The sequence below is a fragment of the Crinia signifera genome, chromosome 12 (genome assembly GCF_055691185.1).
Source record: "Crinia signifera chromosome 12, ASM5569118v1, whole genome shotgun sequence".
NCBI classification, from domain to species: domain Eukaryota; kingdom Metazoa; phylum Chordata; class Amphibia; order Anura; family Myobatrachidae; genus Crinia; species Crinia signifera.
Window position 1 is genome coordinate 56,635,300 of NC_139228.1, and position 26,273 is coordinate 56,661,572.

General features: G+C 46.7%; 1 protein-coding gene across 2 annotated transcripts in view; it reads left to right on the forward strand.

Annotated features, from left to right (window-relative positions):
* Positions 1 to 26,273, forward strand: part of ANGEL1 (angel homolog 1) — a 105,372-nt gene that overhangs the window by 1,583 nt on the left and 77,516 nt on the right. For both annotated transcript variants that reach the window (XM_083166810.1, XM_083166811.1), the window contains exon 2: positions 862 to 937. The gene's annotated coding sequence lies outside the window, so the exon portion shown is untranslated. The remainder of the gene's footprint in view (positions 1 to 861; positions 938 to 26,273) is intronic.

Below are 26,273 nucleotides of genomic sequence, written 5' to 3' on the forward strand. Positions count from 1 at the left end.
TGGTATTACAAGCAGATGAATGGCTTTCCCAGCTATGATGCGGGAGCACGCAGCACCGCTCATTGCCGGGCCCTACACACTGGGCGGCTTTGAGCTAAAAGCCGCTCGAACTTGGTGTTTTGAGCGGCTATCAGCTCAAAGTCGCCCAGTGTGTATGGGCCCTTACTCTATCTGTACATGTTAAATCTGCCCCCCTGCAGCGGGTTTTGTCCATTTGCATGCTTTATTTATTTTTATGCTACCAAAGCTGAATCGGGCCCAAAATCATCTGGATTTGGATGATTCTCCCAGACGCTTAACCAATGGGTCCAAAGCTGGTCCCTTGTAGAGGAGAACTCCCAGTACCCTCCTGACCCACCTGAAATGAGTTGGTTCAGCATAGAAAACTGTATTATCTATATGTGGGGTTTATTGATTTCACATTGGCCAAACTAGCAGGAGGAGATGTAATAGTATGAGAAGTCACCTATAGATCCATGGGTCCTCAAACTGCGGCCCTCCAGATGTTGTGAAACTACAAATCCCAGCATGCCTTGTCACAGTTTTGCTATAAGGGAGTGTTAAAACTTTGGCAAGGCATGCTGGGATTTGTAGTTTCACAACATCTGGAGGGCCGCAGTTTGAGGACCCATGGATTAGACAATTGTCTATACTGTTTCATTCCATGTAGTGTGGATGGGAGGTTACCATAGATATTGCATCCAAAATATGCTGGTAAAACCTAAAGTAGTCATATTGGGAGGATGTATGCATCACACACTTCTCTATAACAGTCTTTTATCCCAGCCCGCAGAACGAGTGGATGGTGATTATTGCAGCCATTCATATAGTAACTGTACATCTCCTTGTTATTTGACCTAGTAACTGCTGACAGTTCTTCTGGAATTTCCCCCATTGGTGTAGGTTGCACCACCGACATCCAATCAGTTGGCAACAGGTAAGAGACTGCTGTCTGGAAATACTGAGTAAACAGCCAACATGTCTCGTTCAAGCTGTTTTAAAGGCATCTCATAGTAACAATGGTTGTATAAATGATAGTGTTGCTATTTCCATCATATTCATTGAGTAAATGTCCACAAATGATAGAGTTGTGTAACTGTATATTATTATAACTGTATATTATTTTTGTCTGTCACAAAGCGTACCTTTAAATGGAAGCAAATGCCTATAATAGTCAAATAAAATGAACAGTCCCCCCCCCCCGACCCAGCCTGCATATCAATCCAAAATATCAATTATCAATCACATACAGACATTGCCCAAATATCAGTCAAGCAAGACCAAGGGTGGATGCCAACTCATCAGTGGGTGGAGCTTAATATGATGGTGTGTCACCAAGCTGCTGCTGTGGTATAGCTTGACATACACAAGGTGGACATTGACCACTGAAGGTCAACAGGCGTTAGGTTTACGCATGGAAAACGTTGACATGCCTAAGGTCGACAGGGTCATTAGGTCGACACAAGCATTAGGTTGACATTGGGAAGGTCGACATGGGGTTTTTCACATTTTCTTTGAGCCGTCGTGTGCCGATGGGCGGCATTTCATGCCCTACCATCCATTAGGATGTGGAGGTAGAATGAAATAGTGCCCAAAGCATGGTGAGCGTATTGAGCCATGCAAGGGGATGCGGTTCACTTTTTTGGTGTCCATGTTGACTTTCGGCATTTGGGACGATAAAAAACGTGCAAGACCCATGCAACCTTTTGACTGTCAACCTTCCCAAGGTCGACCCAATGCTTGTTGACCTACCTGTGGTTGGTCTATTGATCCAACACCTGCTTCTGTAAACGGGAAAGTCACACCTGTATCAAACCACAAAAACAACAAATGACACAAAGATGACCCCAATACAGCACAAATACATCACACAAAGGGGCCCAATTATCATTTCATATTTGTGGCTAAATCAGTTTTTGTGGGTTAGCCGCAAATATTAAGTATCACCGGATTGTATGTAGGAGGGACCGCAGCAGTTATCCCCAATCCCTGTTGCAATCCCTCCTGCATGACCGCATCCCCTATAGGTTTCTTTCTATGGGGGATGCGAAGCTGCTCGGTGTATTGTGTACCCAGCATAAGGGGGGCGATTCAGGTTGGCTCACAAAAGCAGACTCCTTCTTTAATGGGCACAACCATGCGGCACTGCAGGTGGGGCAGATGTAACATGTGCAGAGAGAGTTAGATTTGGGTGAGGTTTGTACTTCCAACTGATATCTACATACCTCCCAACTTTTCATGTTAAGAAATAGGGACACTTGCAAGGGGGCGTGGCGTATGCAAATGAGGGCGCGGCTTATGCTAATTAGCCGCAACCTCATTTTCATACGAGAATAGACGCTGTGCGCATGCGCACAGCGTCTATTCTACTACATTGGGGGGTCTCCCAACTGCCACCCCCCCGCAGCGGGACAATGCCTGCCGCGGGTGGGACGTCGGGACAGGACCCGAAAATCGGGACTGTCCCGACGGAATCGTGACAGTTGGGAGGTATGTATCTATATTGCAGTGTACAAATAATGCAGCCAGTATTTACTCTGCACAGACACGACACCGTTAGGTCAACATGGTTTTAGGTCGACATGTCAATATGTCGACACAAGCATTAGGTCGACAGCCAAAATGTCGACATGGGGGTTTTCACTTGGTTTTTTCTACCCGAATGTCGACACAGTCGACATGGACACAGTTTCCAGTGCACCGCATCCCCTCACTTCAGGCACGGTGCCTCGGCACACTATTTTATTCTCCCACCACACCCTAGTGGATGGTAGGGCATGAAATACACGTTGGCTCGAAAAACTGTGAAAAACCCCATGTCGACCTAACGGTGTCGACCCAATGCTTGACGACCAACATGATGAAGACCAAGTGACCGTATCCCCTCTGCACATGTTACATCTGCCCCACCTACAGTACACATGGTTTTGTTCAATAGCAAACCAAGGATCTGATTCTGGTTCACTCGCAAAAGCAAATTTTCTCTGTAACGGACAAAACCATGGCACTGCAGGTGGAGCAGATGTAACATGTGCGGATAGAGTTAGATTTGGGTGAGTTATTTTTGTTTCTGTGCAGGATAAATACTGACTGCATTATATTTACACTGCAATATTCAGTAGATATCAGTTTGAAGCATACTTGCCTACTTTTGAAAACAAGTTTCATGGAGATTATAGTTGGTAATAGAAGTTTACACAGCGCCCCATTGAGGGGGCGTGTCATGCTCCACCCAAAGGGCGTGTCTAGTTCCATATATGGAGAGAGATGTACTAAGCTTGAAAAGTGATAAAATAAAGAGTGGTAAAGCAGTTAGTAAGAGCTACTATACTTGATAAAGTGCTGGGAAATGGTGCTGATGATTCAATGTAAATGTATCTATCTCTCATTCCTTTTTTTCCCAAAAATGTAACAGTGTAATGTGGGATAGGTGACATGAGGGAGATTTATAGACTAATGAGGGAGAGAGGGAGATAGCTGCTATGTCAGGGAGTCTCCTGCAGAATGCAGGAGGGGAGGTAACTATGATGTAAGTGTAATGTGGGCTAGGTGACATGAGGGAGATTGCTAGACTAATGAGGGAGAGAGGGAGATTGCTGTTATGTCAGGGAGTCTCCTGCAGAATGCAGGAGGGGAGGTAACTATGATGTAACAGTGTAATGTGGGCTAGGTGACATGAGGGAGATTTATAGACTAATGAGGGAGAGAGGGAGATAGCTGCTATGTCAGGGAGTCTCCTGCAGCATGCAGGAGGGGAGGTATCTATGATGTAACAGTGTAATGTGGGCTAGGTGACATGAGGGAGATTGCTAGACTAATGAGGGAGAGAGGGAGATAGCTGCTATATCAGGGAGTCTCCTGCAGAATGCAGGAGGGGAGGTAACTATGATGTAACAGTGTAATGTGGGCTAGGTGACATGAGGGAGATTGCTAGACACATGTTACATCTGCCCCACCTGCAGTGCACGTTGTTTTGTCCATTAGATAAAGAATTTGCATTTGCAAGTGAACCAGAATCAAACCCAAGGTTACTTCTGGTAATCATAAGAATCACAATATCTGAAAATTACATTTCACCTAAACACTAAAATTTTAGTATATTTCTGCTGTGTAATGCTACGGATGCACTTACTGTAACTGGCACAGTGAATTCAGATGATGTAGGTAAAGTGATACCCCTTTCACACTCGCAGAGCCGGGTCATACCTGGTAAATGTGTTCCCGGATGCTTCCCGGGACACTACCCGGGAATGTACCCTTTCACACTGGCCACCCGACCCGGAATGAAGTTGGGCGGGTGGCGTCATCTCTAGGCTTGGCCGGGGCGGTGCTGGGAGGTGTCAGCACCTCCCAGCTGCGCATTTTCACTGCAGTGAATGGGATCTGGGTCACGCTGACCCGGAATACCCGTTCACACTGACTGCATCCCGTGTCGATTCAGGGTTCTACCCAGGTCAGGACCTGGGTAGAAATCCCGGAATGCTGAACACGGGATATTCTTCCAAGACCCTTTCACACTGAGCGAAATCCCGGGTTGATGCGTGTTCATGTGCAAAAACCCGGGATATTTTTGCAAGTGTAAAAGGGGTATGAGTGACTGGTTCTGGTTTTGAATATGATAGAAAGCGTTACCCGGGGATGGTGGCTGTCATCACCAGATGATATGTTATACATCCTCACAGCTAATCAGGGAGATATACAGGTATACATGAACGAATTCATGTGGATTCTACAGGTGTGGTAAATATGTATTAGAGCCTATTGACTGGGGGGCAGAGATGTAACGTGAGTCACATTCGGATGCAACGGGAGTCACGTGACAGAATCGATTTGAAGTATAGTATGGCTACATTGATTTTTTTTGTTTGTGTGTCAATCATAAGTTTAAGGTCTTACAAGTGTATAGTATAACATATCATAACTATAATTAGGAGAGCAGGTGTAAATAAAAATAAAAGTTCCCTCAGTTTTGTTGTAACATGAGTAACGCATGTAAACAATAACATGTAACTAAATAAGAGCGAACACTTTTTCTGCCTCTCAGACACACTCATCTACTTTTATGATTAAATGCTCGCTGTTGCAAGATGAAGGCTATATATATAGCATTAGTAACAATAGATTTTGGGAAGTTACTAATGTTGCTGGCTGCACTATGGGGTTTCTTGGTTGTAAATATTTGCTGTGATATTTATTTTCTCCTCAGTCAGCACAATATTTATCATTAATGAATATTTGCTACTTTTGAAAAAAAAAAATGTCAGGGAGATTTTGAAGGTGACATAAGGTCCATACACACTGGGCAACTTTGAGCTGAAATCAGCTCACTTCTACCGTTTGAGCGGTGATGCGCGCTCCCGCATCCTCGCTGGCCTCCTCCGCTCATCTGCTGGTGTTACCGCCTGTCAGCACATGTCCGCTAAAAAGTGTAAAAAAAACAGCTTATTTTGACCTAATGCTTGTGTCGAACTAATGTCTGTGTCGTCTAGCCCCATGTCATTCATGCTTGTTGACCTAGTGACCGTGTCCCACTATGAGAATCCTTATTTAAAATGCATGTAGCCATAGGAATCATGGGACCAAATGTATTAAGTGGAGAGTGATAAAGTATCAGCCATTCAGCTCCTAACAATCATATCTCATACACACCCTGTTACATGGCAGTCAGGAGCAGATTGTCTTGTGCATTATCACTCGTTATTACTCTCCACTGTATCACTTGTTAAGGCTTAATACATTTGGCCCATTTTGCTGGTTCCATTTCAAAGTAAATATCTCTGAATGACAGCTGCATAATGTGGGCTAGGTGCAATGAGGGAGATTGCGAGACTCTGCAGGGAGTCTGGGAGATTGCTGATTTTTCTGGGAGTCTCCTGCAGAATGCAGGAGGCTAGGCAGCTATGGGGGTGATTCATTAAGAGTCTGCCTCATTCCGATGATGGGTAGCCTCGGCAACAAACGGCATTAGAGGGTTACTGGGCCGTTCATTGTGGGGAGGGAGGGCCAGAGGTGGAAACAGTGCTCACCCATGGGAACGCAGATGGGCCGATGCCTGCTGCGGGTGGGCGGCTGACATCACAGCACACTCGCCGAGGCATTGGCACAGAGCGGGGTGGGTAGGGGGCTGGCAGGGTGCTGTTTCCTGGGCGTGCCCACCAATATGGTGGGCGTGTCCAGAAAAATGCTGCACGTCCCCATGAGAACACAGGCGTGTCAAAGGATATGGACAAATTTGGGGCAGGCCCTGACGTCATGTGAAGTCAGCAGCACACCCCGAATTCGGCAATATCTGAGGCAAATAAAAGTAATTGAATCTTTGATGATGATTTTATGTCAGTATGCCCATGCGTACATCCATTCAAATGCCAACGTGGACATTCACGCGGCACCAGGGAGCGTGCCTTCACTTGCCCGGCATTTACCCGCTCACTCAGCATTGAAGGAACACTGCTTAACGAGCGGGAGTGAATAATGCCCTTATGGGTTATTCTGGTCCACAAGCAACGCTGCAAATTTTTCAGCCTTTTGTGCGGACTAAACGATGCCCTCCAATCATCGAATGATGTGGAAGGTACACCAGGGTTGCCGACTTTCGAAGTCGCCTCTCCGGGAGGGGGGGGGGGGGCCTTGAGTGTGACATCATTAAGCCCCTCCCCCAGGATGGGAAATAACCCGTTTTGCCTATCTCCGTGGAGGGGACGGGGCTATAATGACACGTTTGTGACACATTAGCCCCGCCCCCTCAGCGGAGATCGGCAGATAGGGTTATTTAAACGCTAATGGCGTTTAAGGGCAGGATGGAGGTAGCAGCAATCAGGGGGCTAAGCGGGGGTGCCCAGGATTCTGGGAGGATTGCCCACCTTTCCGGTGGGCTGGGAAGGGGACCCGATTTTCCGGCCATTCCGGGAGGGTAGGCAACCCTGAGGTACACGCATATCTAAGGGACTGTCAGGTCCCTTAGATATGTGTGTACCCTCGACAGGAACAGGGTAGGCAGCTGACGCTCTGCGTTCCCATGGGCGAACCACCCTACAAACCCCTCCCGCCCACTGTCTTGGGTGCGTGCATCCGGCGAACACCCTTTTTGCCATGGCCGCACACAGCGCATGCACATGCGCAGAAATCCATACAAACGAAACCTCGGCCCTCTGTGCATGCGGAGGACTGATTGAACCAGAATAACCTCCTTAGATTGGTAGTGCAAATGACAATAGACTGTAGCAATATATTTTCAGAACGACTAGAGATTTAGAAAACTTCAAATCCTGCCACTAGAGGGCGATGCTTACCTGCTGTTTTTTGTATGGCAGTAAATGGAATCTGTTCCCTTTTACCTACAAACAGAGCAGAACAACAGCCAGAGTAGACAGTTCTCACATCTGCAGCATTACATGCTATACAAGTCTAACAACTCACATGTCAGCCATGTGGGGAAGAGGCCTCTTATGTAATCCCAGAGAAAAGGGGCTGAGTCTTGGGATGGGGTGGGGGGTACTAATGGTGGTGTATGTTTGGTGTTTAGTACCATAGAGGTTTAAACAAGGGTGTGGCATCACCGTGCACGGCTATAGTTGATTGGAGAGGGTATAGAACAGGGGTAATAGAATTACCCCCGGAGATCACATTTACCCAGTTTTGTCTGTTCTTGCAGACCACTGTCTGCTTCCTGGGACTATACGCCCCATGTTATATCATGGCTGATCCTGCCCATAAAAATGATGGCCGAAGGTAGCTCCAGTAGGTAGATACATGATATGTGAGAGAGATCTGCACAATCAGGTGACCAACTACCATACTGGGAGGTAAGGATGCTCTGATCAAACGCACGTTGCCATGGAGATAGCATCGTTAGGATTAATTAGGTCGGGTCCCCAGTGAGTCCGGGTCTCGTTGTTGCTAGGTTACTGGCTCCCAGGAATCTCTCTGTGTTAACTCCTTGCATGTCTCTTAACATGTCTGGTGCTGGGATGCTCTTACCGTATCTCAGTCTGCATTACCACTCAAGCCATTGTGCTGCATGTGAATACAGAAGGTGTCACCATGTGTGACAATTATGATAGGTGAATGATACCCAATCCTTAAATCAGCTCTAAACACGATGTGTGCTAAGGCCAACAGGAATTCTGAGAGGTGGGGGCCAAACAAAAATAGTAGGCCTCTGGCCAGCAGCTCGCTTACCCTGAGGCATTCGACCTTTTGCGGCCATTGTGCTCCCATTATAGACCAGCAGATGTGGATGTGACTCTTGGTTGTCAGTGTAGGGTCAGAGCCGCCATTTCCATTCTGCAGAGGTGGATGTACAGAGAATCCAGTCACCACATCTTGCTAATTAAAGGTATTTGCTATAACACAAGTAGAAGCATGTGTGCGTCCGTGGGCAACCTTGAGACTAGTATTCTTGTAGCAGCCCCATTATGCGTTATTTTTTCTGGCTGTGCCTTTTTCACCCAGTGTATCCTATTTAGTGCTTCCAAGATGGCTGCCTAACCAGTAACCTAATAGAGTGGGATGAATATCACATGAAACCAGTGTCGTAACTATAAAAAATAAGACATACCATCACATGTCGTCGGGTAGTACCTGACTCTCCCCCCCCCCCCCCTCCAGCCACTGTGGGGTCTGTCATGCTTGCCCCCATTAAATATATCTTTATGTCCTTCTCAAAATGGCTGCCTCCCCTTGTAACCATAATAACTGTCTCCTGTAAGGCGGTGGCCATTTTGGGAGAAACATTTTCAAAGGGAGGCAGACATGACAGACCCCAAAGGTAGCGGACATAGGGAGGGGGGAATTCAGTGAGCAGGTACCAGGCAGTGGTAGAAATAGACCCCCAGTGCGCGGTCTGTGGGGGTTATTGCTACGCCACTGTGTGGAACTATTGACCTAACATGGTGCCTCACCTATGTATCAAGCTCATGTTTCCTTTATGTTCTGCAAAACCTAATGTTAGGTACCCATTAGATGATATCTATAATGTTTTTGCCAAAAAGTGGGCAAAAGTGCAACTCACCATCAATAGTGCATAACTATTCAATGGATGACCGTCTGTGTTTTTACATATCGATGGTCATCCATTTTCTTTGATTGATTGACCTGGGGGCCAATCAAAATGCAGGGGCGGGGCTTTATGGGTATCAGGGGCGGAGCTATGCTCCGTGTCCCGGCCCCTTGGGGAAAAAGCAAAAACGAAACTATTCCTTTAATCTTAACATCAATGGTAGGAAACCATCTGGTTCTCCCCCCATCGATGGCAAAACAATTCAACATCGGCCATAAACCATTGTTTATTTCCAATCATCCATGGTCGAAGGCCAACCTTACCCGGCCATTCCAGAAGGGTAGACAAGTATGATTGCAGCTGCTGCGGCCCCTTCATGATACATGGGAGGGAGGGTACTTTATATTTGTATCTACCCCTGAAAACGGATGTATTTTATGTAACTGTAAAGCAGCTTCAGTCTATTGGAGAGAAGTGCTGTATACATGAAGTGTTCATTATCATTGTGCATCAGTTGGGGATTGCATCTGGGGAATCTTCTTTTGCTGTGCATGATTCAGGATTTCCCTGCATGACACACACAGTAATCAGTTACAGCAGCTAAACCAACAAAGAGGATTGTATCATTCAGTCCCTCCTGATTCATTATAATATGCAAATCTGCATAATTACCAGCTATGTGCCCTGGTGACTTCTGAGTGACCGTATATATAGTTGCTGGTCCTTTATTAAAGTGATGTGACAATATCAGATGTGGTTTGGGGTGTCTGGATATGTCTGCATTTAGGGAGAATGGTTCCAGACACTGCTTACAGCAGCCCTCTGGCCTGTTCTTATTGGAAGTGAGATGGTTAATTATTCAAGAGCTAGCATTCTTTGGGGGAGAGGGAGTATTTTGGGTGGGGCGGATGTCAGTGTAAGTGATACCATGGAGGGGGCTGGAGAGGAAACACAGATAGTAACAGACTGAGGTTTGTCCCACAGAGGGGCCTGGTTACCGGCAGCTCTCTGATCTCTCATGTCTGACTCCCCTTCACTCCTTATACACACAATTATAGTAATAATTTCTCCACTTCATCCTGTCCTGTCATCCCTGTCTCCTCTCCCACTGAACCCTTTACATCCCATCTCCTTTCTCCCTATCTTCTCCAACATTCCCTCCCAATCTCTTCTTGTCTCAGTATAGCATTCCTTTTCTTACGAGTCTCCCATTTAGTACAGCCTTCCTCCATGTCTTTTCTCCCCGTAGTCCAACCTCCCTCCATGTCTCTTCTGCCCTCAATAGAATCTTACTTTCCTGACTAGTCTATCATTAGTCCAGCCTTCCTCCATGTCTCTTCTCCGCTTAGTCCAACTTTGCACCATGTTTCTTCTCCCCTCAGTAGGGCCTTCATTTCCTGACTTGTCTCCCCTTAGTCCAGTCTTCTTTGATGTCCGGTGTTCTCGCCTTAATCCAGCTTTCATCCATGTATTTTGTCGCCTTAGTCCAGTGGTCAGGGAACAAGGCTAAATGACCTCAAATGGGGTCAAAATACAATTTCTAGGGGTAATGGATGGTCACTCTGCCGAGGCACAGACGGGCATGCATATGAATCTATATGCATGCCTGGCTGTGTCTCGGCAGTGCGACTGTCCATTACCCCCAGGAATTTCAGTTCATTGCATATAAAATCTATATATACAGATGGAGCGCAGCTTATGCTTGCGGGGACTGGCGATAGAACCGCCAGCCAACAGGCCCGGCCGGCCGTTGGAAGGGGGCATGAGACACATGCGCACTCCGTTCCGACGGAGCTCTCCACTGCTGTCTGCCATCTTCCCGGTCCCCACCACCTCCCCGCACGCCCCCCCCCCCCCCACCCTGCCCATCTCCCTGAAGTGGAGACAGGCAGGGTCACGCCGCCCAGCCGCCGAGTGACTAGGACCCGCGTGCGTGTGAGAAGCTCGCACGTAACAGTCTAATGGAGTCCCTCTCCACCAGCGCTCGCCAGCGGAGACATTCTGCTGAGTGCTGGCAGTGAATGAGAGGGGCTCCATCTGTAGATTATGTATGTATGCCCAGCTGTGAGTGTTACAGTACTGTAGTGTACCCTTTACATCCCATCTCCTTTCTCCCTATCTTCTCCAACATTCCCTCCCAATCTCTTCTTGTCTCAGTAGAGCTTTCTTTCCTGATGAGTCTCCCATTAGTCCAGCCTTCCTCCATGTCTTTTTTCCCCGTAGACCAACCTCCCTCCATGTTTCTTCTGCCCTCACTAGAATCTTATTTCCTGACTAGTCTATCATTAGTCCAGCCTTCCTGCATGCCTCTTCTCACCTCTGTCCAGCCTTCATTACCTGACTAGTCTCACTTAGTAGAGCCTTCATCCATGTCTCTTCTACCCTTAGTCCAGCCTTCTTCCATGTCTCTTCAACCCTTAGTCAAACCTTACTCCATGTCTCTTCTACCCTTAGTCCAGCCTTCTTCCATGTCTCTTCTACCCTTAGTCAAACCTTACTCCATGTCTCTTCTACCCTTAGTCCAGCCTTCTTCCATGTCTCTTCTACCCTTATTCCAGTCTTACTCCATGCCTCTTCTACCCTTATTCCAGTCTTACTCCATGACTCTTCTATCCTTAGTCCAGCCTTACTCCATGTCTCTTCTAATTTTCATTCAACCTTCCTCCCTATCTCTTCTCTCTCATCTACAGTGTCATCTCCTTCCCCTGACCAGATCTATCTTCTCCCATCTTTCCATCCTCCTACACCTGTCTCCCCTTACCCAGGTCTCTTTCTCTTCTTTCAGATACTTCCCAAAATACAAGGGTTGCCACTTGAGACACTTGTGCGACCTTGGTTAAACGGTGAATGGGTTCACGATAATTGTGAACCACACCTTCCATTTCTATCATTGGGGGGCATGTCCCAAGCCCTTCTGTCTCCTGTGATAGATGCTAAGCTCATGGTACAGGGGGACTGCCTCATCACCACCTCAGGACACTGCTGCCTGTGGGTGGGATGGCAACTAACGGCCCAAAACTGGTGATTTCCCGGATATAGCTGCAAATATATTTTGATAAATGGGCCCCTTTATCTCTTATACCATTTGTCCAGCATGTGTCCCATCATCCCTCAGTCTTCTGCCTCATATCCAGCAGGTTCTCCCTCCCTATATCCTCTGTCTCTTGTACAGCCCTTCTGATCGGTCTTCTCACCCACTGTGTAATCTTCCCTCCGTATTTTCCTTCATTGTCTGGCCTTCACTTGTCTCCTCTCCCTTCAGCCCAGCCCTATATCCCTCTCCCACCAGCCCTCTCACCCTGGTCCCCGCATCCAGTTAAACCTCTTGGTATCATTTATTATTTGTGGCTAATTTCCCCCAAAAGCTGTAGTTTTCTATGGGGGATGCGGCCCCATGTACCAATATCCAGAATGTAAAGCATTCCAGATATCGCTCCCGCAGCTACCGCATTTCAGAATAGCTGTAGCCTGTAGCCCATTGTAACCTATTGGCTGCACACCACACTACCGACCAGTCAGCCGGTCAGCCAGGGATCAGCATTGAGCGTGGATGCGCAGACCACCTGGCAGAGCAGATCACAGGGACCGGTCCTGTTGGAGTTCCTGCCCCTGTGTCTGCACCGACATACATATATATTGCCATGTGATCCTGAGCGGTAAGATCCTGCCCAGATCGCACTGTATATGCATCTGTGATAAATGAGATCCCATGTCTCTTTTTTTTGTCCCTGACGAGCAGTCACTGGGCCCATATATAATTCAATATTTACATGTTCTCAGGGGTTAGTCGCAAATATTAAGAATCACCCGGAGGGACCACAGCAGGAATCTACGATTCCTTCTCCGATCCCTCCTGCATCACCGCCGTCCGTATCTCCCATAGGGGATGCAAAGCTGTCCAATGTATCGACATCGGGCAGCAGAGCTTCGTATCCCTGGGCTACCGCCATTCTGAGGTAGAGGTAGCCCATTGTAGCCAATGGGCTACGGATCGCACTGCCGACAGGGAGTTGCGGTCAGCGGGGTCGGTGGGGGAGCCCTGTCCCTGCGAGCGGGGGACAATACATTCAGGTAATAGGATTGCATTTTACAATGTGATCCTGGGTTGTAATATTCCAGCCAGAACGCATCGTAAATGCGATCCTTAATAAATGGGCTCCTCTGTCTCCTCACATTTCTTGTCCAGCCCTCTACTCTGCTGTCACCTCTGCCCCTGATCATCCCTCTCATCTGCTGTCTCCTCTTACTCCTATTCTGCATTACCTCCATCCCTGTCTCCTCTCCCCCCTTTCAATTCCTGACATTGGCTCATCTCCCTCCTACTGCCCCCACTGCCCACCATTTTCTCTGTGTCCTCTCCTCCTATATAGTAGCCTTCTCTCCCTCACACTCTCTAGTCTACAACCTCTCTTGCCCTTGTACATTCCTCTGCCATTGTCTCAACTCACAGCCCCCCCCCCCAGCATTCCCTCCCTCAAAACGTCTCCCCCCCCCCCCCCTATCATTCTTTCCCTCCCCGTCTCCTTTCACCCTGTCCAGCATTCTCTCCCTCTGTCTCCTCTCTACTCTGTCCAGCAATCTCTCCCTCCATCTCCTCTCCCCCCTGGCCAGCATTCCCTCCCTTCACGTCTCCTCTCCCCCCTGTCCAGCATTCTTTCCCTCCCCGTCTCCTCTCCCCCTGTCCAGCAATCTCTTCCTCCCCGTCTCCTCTCTCCCTGTCCAGCAATCCCTCCCTCCCTATCTCCTCTCCCCCTGTCCAGCATTATCTCCCTCTGTCTCCTTTCCCCCCCTTTACAGCATTCCCTCCCTCCTTCACCTCTTCCCCCTGTCCAGAATTCTCTCCCTTCGTCTCCTCTTCCCCCTGTCCAGCATTATTTCCCTCCCTGCCTCCTCATCCCCCTGTCCAGCACTCCCTCCCTCTGTCTCCTCACCCCCCTGTCCATCATTCTTTCCCTCCCCATCTCCTCTCCCCCCTCTCCATCATTCTCTCCCTCAACGTCTACTCTTCCCCCTGTCCGTAATACTTTCCTTCCCTGTTTACTTTCCCCCCTGTCCATCATTCCTTCCCTCCTTGTCTCCTCTCCCCCCTGTCCAGCAATCTCTCCCTCCCTGTCTCCTCTCCCCCTGTCCATCATTCTTTCCCTCCCCATCTCCTCTCCCCCCTGTCCATCATTCCTTCCCTCCTCGTCTCCTCTCCCCCCTGTCCATCATTCCTTCCCTCCTCGTCTCCTCTCCCCCCTGTCTATCATTTTCTCCCTCCCTGTCTCTTCTCCCCCCTGCTCAGCCTTTCCTCCTGCTCCTCTCCTCCACCCCTCTCATTTCCTTCCCCTCTAACTGAGGCCACAACTGTGGAATTCATTGACGTCAGCAGATCTATTCCTGGACAGGGCTTTAGATTCTGTTTATTTATTTCCTGACAGCTTCCATGAACACTGTGACCCCCCCCCCCCCCTTATCCTTCCTCCTCTCCCTGCCCCCCATGTAATTCCCTGTTCCTTCTCTTATCTCAAACAGTCTCTCCTCACTCTTCCAGTTTATCTCAGTAGTTGTGGATTCATGATTAAATAGAAACTATAATTTCCTTCAGAAATGAAGCAGGCTGCAGGACATTATGTGTTCAGTATATACATTCGGCATTCACCTGAGAACAGAAGCAGTGCAGGCAGCATTATTCCGTGTTTGTAGGTCAAGCACAGTCTCACCTATACATTACAGGACATCAGTAAATTAAAATAACAAGATATTTAAAATGAATACTATTAATAGCTAAAAATCTAGCACAACTTTCAGATCTCTTAACTTGGGTCCAACATGACTGGCGGGTGGTGCAACCTGGTAAGGGGGGCAGAGGATTAGGGTTACCCTGCAGGGAAGGAAAGGTAAGGCACTTAGAAGGGGGGATAGGGTTAGGGTGCAGGGTTAGGTTTAGGCACTAGTGGGGAAGGTTAATGTCAGGCTGCAGAGAGGGATGGTTTGGCACTTAAAAGTGGGGTAGAGTTAGGTGGCGGGTGCAGGGTTAGGTTTAGGCACTAGTGGGGGTAGGATTTAGGGTTAGGCTGCGCCGGGAGTATTAGGGTTTGGCACTTAGAAGGGGGTTAGGTAGAGGGGTGCAGGATTAGGTTTAGGCACTAGTGGGGAAGGTTAGGGTCAGGCTGTGGGGGAGGGGGGGGGGGGCAGAGGGTTAGGCTGGTGAAGGGAGGGTCAGCATACTTATCTCCTTCGGGATGCTGACTTTATTCTGACCATCGGTCATCCATATGTATCCTGAGGAAATGTCTGCTGTGGTCTTTCCTCCATACATTTGGGAGATACGTAATATTTGCATCTGAAAATAGTTGTGTGATAAATGAGCCCTTTATTATATCACACCTAACCAGGGTAATAGAAAATTCCCCAATCTCTCTTTAATTAATAGTACGGAGGAAGGCACGGACACAGCAATATCATTTTGTCATTTTTTTCTCAGCAGTTCATTTTATTATATAGATGCTGATTATTACCTTTTCTTTTTACTGATTTATTTTCTTTTTGGGATGTACGCTATTTTTTCTTCTTAGTATTATTGGCTTATTCTTCCTTGTGTGCCTTGTACTGCTATACATGTTTGGTTGTGGATAATGTTGTAATGTTGTTATTGGATGATTATCAGGAGTGTGTATGTTTCATCATGAGGTGTGGTGTGCGATGAGTAAGTATGGGAAATACACAAGTGTTTGCAGACTGTAGCTGTGTGTTATGCCATAACTCTCTGGAAGAGATATCACTGACATGTGGGAGGAGTCAGGACACATGCCAACAGGATGACATCAATTTTTATCAGCAGACAATTGTACTGTATTGATTTTAACAATGGAAAAAGCGTCTGAATGCTCCACATAATGGAAGTGATATGACGTATAGAGACCTTACATCATGCTTAACCATGTTAAATGATGCATAATATGAAATCAGGTAAAGGTAGGTTCGGATCTGATGGTCCTTCAATGTTCCAGCTGATGAGCGTTGTAAAGTACGCATGTTGGCAAAAAACGGCCACGGGTTACCAGAAAATGGCTGTGAATTCGACAATCCATGGATGTCTCCGGCTTATTGTAATCGGAAATGGCAGCATTGAACAGGCGACAGGTGCTATTTCTGCAGGCGGAACTCCCGGCCGGAATTGAATACTGCCCAATGTCTGTGAGCTATACCACACCCAGTTTAAGTAGAGGGGCACATTGCCTCAGCTGCCTGCCCCCCTCTTCCCCCACCCATGGCATGGATATCTGCCACATCCATGTTCTGGTGACTACCGATTACAGAGGAGTTTGCTGGGGCTAGTGGTCTCCCCGCACATTTATGGACACAGTATACAGTTGTAAAATATGAACAGTGTCTGAATACCAAAGTACAGTACAACCCCTTTATATCAGCAGCAAGCTCCCGGGGTCAAAGAGTTGTGGATGAGCAGCTGTCACGTCTATATATAGATCTGCTGCTTAGTCCTCTGAGCTGCTCAAAACATCAAAATGTCTCTACCTCCAGGGCCGCAGAGAATCAGACCATTACCCTGCCACACTAACATCTGCCAACCATATCATTATCACGGCTCCTCTGCGTGCTTCATGTTACGCAACTTCTTCTCCCAAACAGGTTTCATATCTCTCTCCCGATCACCGTGCATCCTCGTTTGCTGCTATATTCCCTTATTGTATTGTATTTCTTCATTTCTGGCAGATCTCCCCCTGTTACCACAGGGAGGTCCAGGGACTCATCAAACATGACAATACCCGATAACCAAGTACAGCACCACTTGTGGGAGGTCCACAATCTAACATGTCAAATATTGGTATAAAACACTCCATAGAAATAAGGGCATCCGCTGTCCCCTAAGTAATGAGTGATGGTAAGTCACTGTGGGGAACACACATGTATCACATGGAGGGATAGGGACCAAAGGTGTCATACAAAATATATAAAAACAGCAAATGGTGTAGAAGAGAGCTATTAATATCACTCTAAAACAATCTGCATCAATTGAATATTTTGTTTTAAATACATTGTTGACTTTTATCTAGAGTCAAAAAGTTTATTATTTATTTATTATTATAGTACATTTAAATGAATAAAAAAAAATTATATCATCTACATATATGTCTAGTGTCTGTGTGTCTTTGAAGCATTGCCATCTGTTGGCAGCGAGTGAAACTACACTTTTTTTTCTCTCTCACACATGCACAAACACAGAGGCAAGTGTTTGTGCATGTTTGTACAAGGTAGCAGACTAGCTTTCGAAACATTTGATTCGAGTAGACTTACTAGTATATATACAGGGTTTGTATAAAAAGTAAGGAGACCTATTTTTTTCTGATCTGACTGTACATCGCAGCGCGCATGCTCCAGGCGCATTCGATGGAGCGGGAAGTGAGCTTCAACGCTCCCTGACCGTCAGTACCCTACACGAATCCGTGTGGTTCATATTGTGGTTTTAGTGGACCCCTGTCCCTAGGCTTAGTTGAAGCTTAAAAATGCAACGTTCTATCGAACATGCCGTTAAATTTGTTATATGAGGGACTCAGTGAGGGACTGTATGTGAGGGACTCAGAAAATTGGCTATGGAGATGCTGGCCATGATCCAGAAAGTGCGTTGCCGCCAATTGGAAGCTGCATCATGACAATGCACCAAATCACACCTGCTTTGTAGTCAACGGCATCGCAACGCTTCCCCAGACCCCCTACAGTCCCGATATGGCCCAGTAGACTATTTCCTGTTTCCCGAGTGAAGACAGCCCACAAAGGACACCGCCATGTAACCGTAGCAGAGTCCAAAGCGGCTTCAACGTGCTGCTTGAATGATGTTCCAGAAAAAGGACTTCCAGGGTTCCTACCAAGCGTGGACAACTCGTTGGTAGAAGTGTGTCTACGCACAAGGGTCTTATTAGACAAGGGCTTTGTAGTTATGTGCTGTTTTTTGTATTGTTAAAGTTTTATTCTTTATTTGTTAAAATTTCAACATAATATACACCTGAAAACCTTTTGGTTCAATTTATTAAAACAATACAGTCTTTAAAAAAAAAAAATGCATTTTCGTTTTTCACAACAATACATAGTAGCTGGGTTTCAGTCACATAGGACTACTTAATATCACCCTTCTGGGTTAGTGTGCTGAATCAGTGTAAGCATAGATTTAAATCCAACGCATTTCGTTTAGACAAGACTTCATCAGGGGTACCTTGTTTTGTTATGGCACACTTGAAATTAACAATTTGCTTAGGAAAAAATAGATTGTAGGATAAGCCGTAAGGGCCCGGGATAATAATTGTACCTCCCTCTGCTGTCTGCACTGAAGTCATGCATTTGATTCCCACCATGGCCCTAACTGTGTGGAGTTTGTATATTCTCCCCGGTACTTGTTTCCTAGCACGGCCACACCGATTTGCATCAGGGTGGTCGTGTCGGAAAAATCGCGTCGATCGCATCGCATGCGACCAAATCGCATGCGATGCGACCGACCCGATTTTTTAATTGAATCAAATGTGAATAGGGTCCCTAGGACCCGATTTTACATTGGATTCAATGTAAAATATTCCCTAGACCCCCAATTTTACACCCTCAACGCCACCCCATGATTGACGCGAACCCGAAGCGTGGCGAGCGCAGCAAGTCCCGTGAGGGGACGCGTATAACTTCACAGGTATACGCGTCCCCTCGCGGGGCTCGCCATACTTTATATTCTTAACTCCACGCCGACGTGGATAGTAGGGGTATGAAAAGGTCGGAGGACGGGCACCGCCACCCCTCGCCACGCTTCGGGTTCGCGTCAATCATGGGGTGACGACGGGGCCATATACAATGTGAAATGGGTCATATTGGCCCATTTCACATTGTTTCCTATGTGAGATGGACCTAATCAAGTCCATCTCATCTTGTGCCATTATAATGGCACAAGACCGACGCGATGCTCCCGATTTCAATGTTGAAAAATATTTTAACATTGAAGCCTATGGCAAAATGGCGGACATCGCGTCGGGGGCAATGTTAATGGCCGCGACCGACGCGATGCCCGCGATTTTGCCTTTGCCGGCAAAATGGACCTGATTTCAAAGGAAATCGGGTCCATCGTGGGCATCGTGTACCTTAACTTTAAGGTACACGATGCCCACGATTGTGGCCGTGCTAGGAAACAAGTACCTTCTCCCCTACTTGCGTGGGTTTCCTCCCAGAGTCCAAAAATATTCTTATAGGTTATTTAGCTCCCAACAAAATGAACCCTAGAATGTCTGTTTGTGCGTATACATGTGGTAGGGAATATAGATTGTAAGCTCCACTGGGGCAGGGATTGATGTGAATGCTTAAAATATTCTCTGTAAAGCTCTGCGGAATATAAATAATTTGAAATAAAAATAAATAATAATAGTGAGTGCTAACTAACAATTTATGTTTGACACGTAGATATATTCAATAAGTCGTATTTGTCAAATATAAGAATAGTGATGATAGAATGGCACCATAAGAAAACTCAATGAAATAAGATTCTATCGGTGCAAGAAATGTGTTCCAGATGCAGAGAAGATTGGGAGTCTGTGGTGGTTACGTTATCATATGAGCAGGGCGGCTGCTGGAGATCTGGGTGTAGCTTGCGTTACCCAGCAGGAAATAAAAATCTACATAACATACTTTCATTTGTTTTTTTGCAAAATAAACAATGTTCAAGGACCTGGCGGAAGAGGCATCTGGGTTCCTTGGATACTGTTATATATACAACTTTGTTCTTTCTGCGTAGTTCGTATTGTCATTGTATTCCAGGCAGTTGCCTTTTATCGGTTCTGTACCTATATAACACATGAAGATACCAGCATTCTGTCTCCGAGGCATTACATTCCCTGCTAGACAGTGCTTCATCATAAGACGCAAGAGATCAACTTTAAGCCAGCTCCGAGTCTGTTCTGGGTTATTGGGGGTTAAGGTTTGGCTGTCACAGTCCTGGATAATCCCTCATAGTATTCTTGACATGCCTACGCCAACCACCAGCAGGAACACTGGGCTCAGCGCCAGCCAGGAGTCTGGTAAACACAAGGAGGGGGCACAATCTCAGAAACATATACCTCAATATCGACTTCACCTTCCCCAGGCAACAGCCTCAGAAGCTTCCAGCAGTCTGAGAGGGTGGAGGTGAGCTGCCAAAAAACACGTTTCATGTCCGCTCCACAAAAACCGCCCCAGCTTCAAGGGCATGTGCAACATTGTTACATGTAAACCACGCCATCAAGGATGCCGAGTTACAGAATTCATACTATATTTTTAACGATGTTGCCATCTATGTTACCGACGATGTGTCACCAACGATGGCAACATCCTACCTCGTCTGTATAGTGCGACAGGGAATGACACAAGTGAGGGCCATGTGCAGTGTAATGCAGCATGGCCTCCACCCCAGCTACATTGCTGCTGGTAATCTGCAAGTGTGTATGCACTGCCGATGCCGGCTCCCTGACGCTAATGAGGTCTCACTGGGTACACATCGCCTAGTCCGTGCCCAGCATTAGACCATGGTTTCATCATGCAATGATGGATGTATCATGCCCCTTATCGCATACATACTGATTAATGCTGTCATTAATACTCACACTTGGGGCCTAAGCAACAGTTGCTATCTGCTTAGCGAGCAGCTTAATGCCAGCCCCCACCAAATCCGCTCAGTAAAATGCGAGGGGCTGTGTACTAGAACACATCCCATCGCACGCAGCTGGTAGCTGGCGAAATCATTTGGTGGTCTGCAAGCATCTAATGATTTCTCCTGTCTTCACAAACAAATGTCAGTCTGAACAGACTTTTATTGATGAGCGCTAGCACAAAGATGGGGTGGGCGGCTGACTGACATTATCATCCTTCCTCTGCCTCTCTTATCTGTTACCTGTGTTCGCCCTCATCTCTATCATGTACAATACCCTTTAGTCTCCATGACCATTTCTCCCTCATCTCTATCATGTACAATCCCCTTTAGTCTCCATGACCATTTCTCCTTCATCTCTATCATGTACAATCCCCTTTAGTCTCCATGACCATTTCTCCCTCATCTCTATCATGTACAATCCCCTTTTCCCCATGAACCGCTCTTCCTCATCTCTATCATGTACAATCCCCTTTAGTCTCCATGACCATTTCTCCCTCATCTCTATCATGTACAATCCCCTTTAGTCTCCATGACCATTTCTCCCTCATCTCTATCATGTACAATCCCCTTTCTCCATGACCATCTTTCCCTCATTTCTATCATGTACAATCCCCTTTAGTCTCCATGACCCTCTCTCCCTCATCTCTATCATGTACGATCCCCTTTACTCCATGCCCCCCTCTTCCTCATCTCTATCATGTACAAACCCTTTTCTCCATGACCATCTCTCCCTCAACTCTCATGTACTTCCCTGTTTCTCCATGATCATCTCTCCCTCATCTCTATCATGTACAATCCTGTTTCTCCATGACAATGTCTCCCTCATCTCTATCATGTACAATCCCCTTTAGTCTCCATGACATCTCTCCCTCATTTCTATCATGTACAATCCCCTTTAGTCTCCATGACCCTCTCTCCCTCATCTCTATCATGTACGATCCCCTTTACTCCATGCCCCCCTCTTCCTCATCTCTATCATGTACAAACCCCTTTCTCCATGACCATCTCTCCCTCAACTCTCATGTACTTCCCTGTTTCTCCATGATCATCTCTCCCTCATCTCTATCATGTACAATCCTGTTTCTCCATGACAATGTCTCCCTCATCTCTATCATGTACAATCCCCTTTAGTCTCCATGACATCTCTCCCTCATTTCTATCATGTACAATCCCCTTTAGTCTCCATGACCCTCTCTCCCTCATCTCTATCATGTACGATCCCCTTTACTCCATGCCCCCCTCTTCCTCATCTCTATCATGTACAAACCCCTTTCTCCATGACCATCTCTCCCTCAACTCTCATGTACTTCCCTGTTTCTCCATGATCATCTCTCCCTCATCTCTATCATGTACAATCCTGTTTCTCCATGACAATGTCTCCCTCATCTCTATCATGTACAATCCCCTTTAGTCTCCATGACATCTCTCCCTCATTTCTATCATGTACAATCCCCTTTAGTCTCCATGACCATCTCTCCCTCGTCTCTATCAGGTAAAATCCCCATTTCTTCATGACCATCTCTACCTTATCTCTATCATGTACATTACTCTTTTCTCCATGTCATCTCTCCCTCATATCTATCATGTACAATCAATCCCCTTCACTCTCCTTCATTTTGCTTCTCTTTCGCTCAAATTTTCCATCAAAGTCTATCTGCTTTCTCTCCTCCAGATCTATGTATGTTCACCTCTCCCTCATCTCACTCTGCGCCTCTCTCCCGCCTCTCCTTATTCTCCAGCTATCTCATCCACCTCCCTCCTAGGCTTGCAGCCAGCAGTAAGTGGCTAGACAGGAAGGAGATAGAGAATAGGGAGGGGGAGCCAGTATCCAGGATGAATGTAGAAGTTACATCCATCTACCCTTACAACAGTCACTGCAATCTGCAGCCCTGACCATGTGCGCCTCTCCTTGTTGCTGGCTCTCCTCCTCATGTGAATGTGGACACATCCCTGTTGCAGTGCTCAGTATTATTTGCCTTTGGAATGATGTTCAGTTACCGATATATCAGTACAGATATAGTTTCTGGCTATTTTGCTTAACGTGCTGTTAATCGGAGCAAACCAAATAATTCTAAATTACAAGAAATTTGTTATCCTTTTGTAGAGTCCACTGGTAAGTGCATGTGGCCTCTTATATACAAGGTGATATTGGACATTTGTCACCAAATTCACCACAATGACAAATTGTCCTATTAAAATCAGTTGGATCATTATCAGATCTGACAGTAAATACCATTAAAGATTTACCAAACACATCGGTTTGTCCATACATGTCTAATACTACAGACCGAAAACGTGTGGAATGCTGGACAGACACTTGTGGCTCATGGGAATGCTGGACAGACTGACAGAGCACATGGGAATGCGGGACAGACAAACTTAGCTCTTGGGAATGTTGGGCAGACAAACTTAGCTCATGGGAATGCTGGAGAGACTGACAGAGCACATGAGAAAGCTCAAGGGAATGCTGGGAAGACACACTAAGCTTAGGGATATGCTGGACAAACTGGGAGAGCACACACACACACACACACACACACACACAGGAACAGCGGACAAAATTCGTAGGAACATCAGAAAAACAGACAAAGTTGGTGAGACCGCTGGGCAGACACACATATCATGAGACTGCTGGACCAGACCCATACAGCTCATGAGACCACTGGCTGGACACACACATCTCATGAGACAGACACACACACACACACAGCTCATGAGACTGCTGGACAGACACTTAGCTTATGAGACAGCTGGACAGACACAGCTCATGAGACCGCTGGACAGACACCCAGCTCATGAGACCACTCAGCGCTGGACAGAAACACAGCTCATGAGACCGCTGGACAGACACACAGCTCATGCGACCGCTGGACAGAGACACACGTACACCACATGGACAGACTGACAGTTCTGGAGGCTCTTCCTATGTCACTATCTGTGGAACAGCGGTGGACTGCCCTTTATTTGCTAAGCGGTAATGCAGGTGCCCTGCTCTGTGTTTGGCTGCAATGTATGAGATTGGCAGCTGAAACTTTGATGATTCATTATATTATATCTACCCTGGGCATACTCACATCTGGGTTACATGGTAACAGTGGATCTCTAGTGTGGTTTCCTAGGTAACCACTGGTGCAGTCTTCAACTCTGGATGCCGAGAAAGATTAACTCACAAGGGGCAGAGGGGGTTTTCGTTTAGGTGAAGCAACTCCTGGTGACCTGTACTAATTCTTTCTGTCATCTGCACATCCTCAACAAATCCCTACCGCTCCCTACACCCATTACTTGCTGTGCTGCTCCCTTTATTTCCTATACAAATCCCTACTGCTCCCTACACCCACTAATAGCAAGCTGATGTATAAGAGGGGCTTTACCCAGACATACCTGTGCTCATCAGTACTCACTGTTGGCAGGTCAACTGGCACCCAAGTATACTTCCCTGCCCCCCCCCAACCCTAGCCCCCTTCCCCGCAGCCTAATCCTCCCCCCCACTAATGCCTAAGCCTAACTCTTACCACCCTAACCCTAGCCCTCCCTTCCCACAGCCTAATCCCCCCACACAGCCTGACCCTAACCCTCCCCGCTAGTGCCTTAACCTGCACCACACCGCCTAAAGAGAAGCCCCCCTTTTAGGTACCTTTTTCCCTGCAGTCTAACACCCATGCACACACACTCACCACCACCCCCCCCCCCTTCCCCCCCACAGTCTAGCCCCATACCCTACCCTAGTGCCTAAACCATACCAACCTACCTCGGTTACTCACTGTTCAGGATCCAGGTACTATGGACGGCGGCATCCTAAGTGCCGAGATGCTGAACGCATAATCTATACCCAGATAGTCAGGGGATTATATTATTGCGGGGGTTACATTGCTAAATGTATACATTTGTTTTTCTTCAAATTACATTGGGAAATGCATCTTATTAGCAAAACATGGCATCTGCCAGGTGAGTGCATCCTGTTCTAATCCTAACTACTCTGTGCACACACTGCCATAATGGATCTCTGTGCATACTGTAATGTACAGGAATATTAGAGACGCCAAAGTCTGCATCCTATGCTTACACTTCATAGAAAAATTATGCGCTGTAATGCAATGTTTCAAGGGTAATACATCATACAGTATGAGTTACGGTAAAAGGGTTAATATGTGCTCTGCAACTCTAAGACTTTCTTCTCTAGTTTCCATGACAACTCGGCCATTTGCCTTTCATTTCTAAGGATATGTCCGGAATTCAAAGCAAGGAGTTCTCCTTTCTTCAGAATCCACATATACTAAAAACCTCAGGAATATGGTCATCACTAATCTTTTATGTGCACAGTTCCTAACACAGCATGATCTGATCCTGTCCTGATAATAACACCAGCCAGGAGATCTCTGTATATTATATATACACCAGGCCCTGTCTGATCCCGTCCTGATAATAACACCAGTCAGGAGATCTCTGTATATTATATATACACCCGGCGCTGTCTGATCCCGTCCTGATAATAATACCAGTCAGGAGATCTCTGTATATTATATATATACACCCGGCGCTGTCTGATCCCGTCCTGATAATAACACCAGTCAGTAGATCTCTGTATATTATATATACACCCGGCGCTGTCTGATCCCGTCCCGATAATAATACCAGTCAGGGGATCTCTGTATATTATATATATACACCCGGCCCTGTCTAAACCCATCCTGATAATAACACCAGTCAGGGGATCTCTGTATATTATATATATACACCCGGCGCTGTCTGATCCCGTCCTGATAATAACACCAGTCAGGGGGATCTCTGTATATTATATATACACCCGGTGCTGTCTGATCCCATCCTGATAATAACACCAGTCAGTAGATCTCTGTATATTATATATACACCCGGCGCTGTCTGATCCCGTCCCGATAATATTACCAGTCAGGAGATCTCTGTATATTATATATAGACACCCGTCCTGAAAATGGTAGGAAGGCCCTGCTCGCAAGCTTACACTCTAAAGGTTGTTAAATGGAAAGCCAATTACTTTTATTTGCAGTAGATTATACAATAATACAAGGGGTGCACAATAAGTTTCCGGATGCACAAACAGTATTATATTCACAAAGAATGTGGACATAATTTTTTTCCTAAACATTCACCAGAGGAGTCTATACAGAGTTGCTTGTGCTCAAACCACTTGGTGAAGCAGCTGGACCAGTCCAAAGCACGTATGTCTTCTACATGCTGGATAAATATCTCCTCTGCAGCTTCCGGTTACTCAAAAAGAATCCCATGCATCTTGTGCTTGATCTATGGCAGGGGTTTCCGAACCTTTTTCTCTCCCGTACCCCTTGATTAGGCTTTTCATTGAACAGTACCCCCTCCTCTCAATTTGAAGTATAGACAGTACTTACGAGTGGAGAGAAAGTGAGCGTTATGCCTATCCTTATCTTAAGGAGTGACGGACAGGAATCGTGCCCTTCCATGTCTGGCCAATGGTTGTGTATTGTCTCCAGGGTTCCCACTCACACCTGTAGGATTAATGCCGCTGCTTCCTCCACCTGTGTCAGCACAAGGCAGATGATTGCTGATGTCTGAGGGCAGCATGGGAAGCTTGTTAGTCAGGCAAAAGCACAAGGAAACAATGATGAT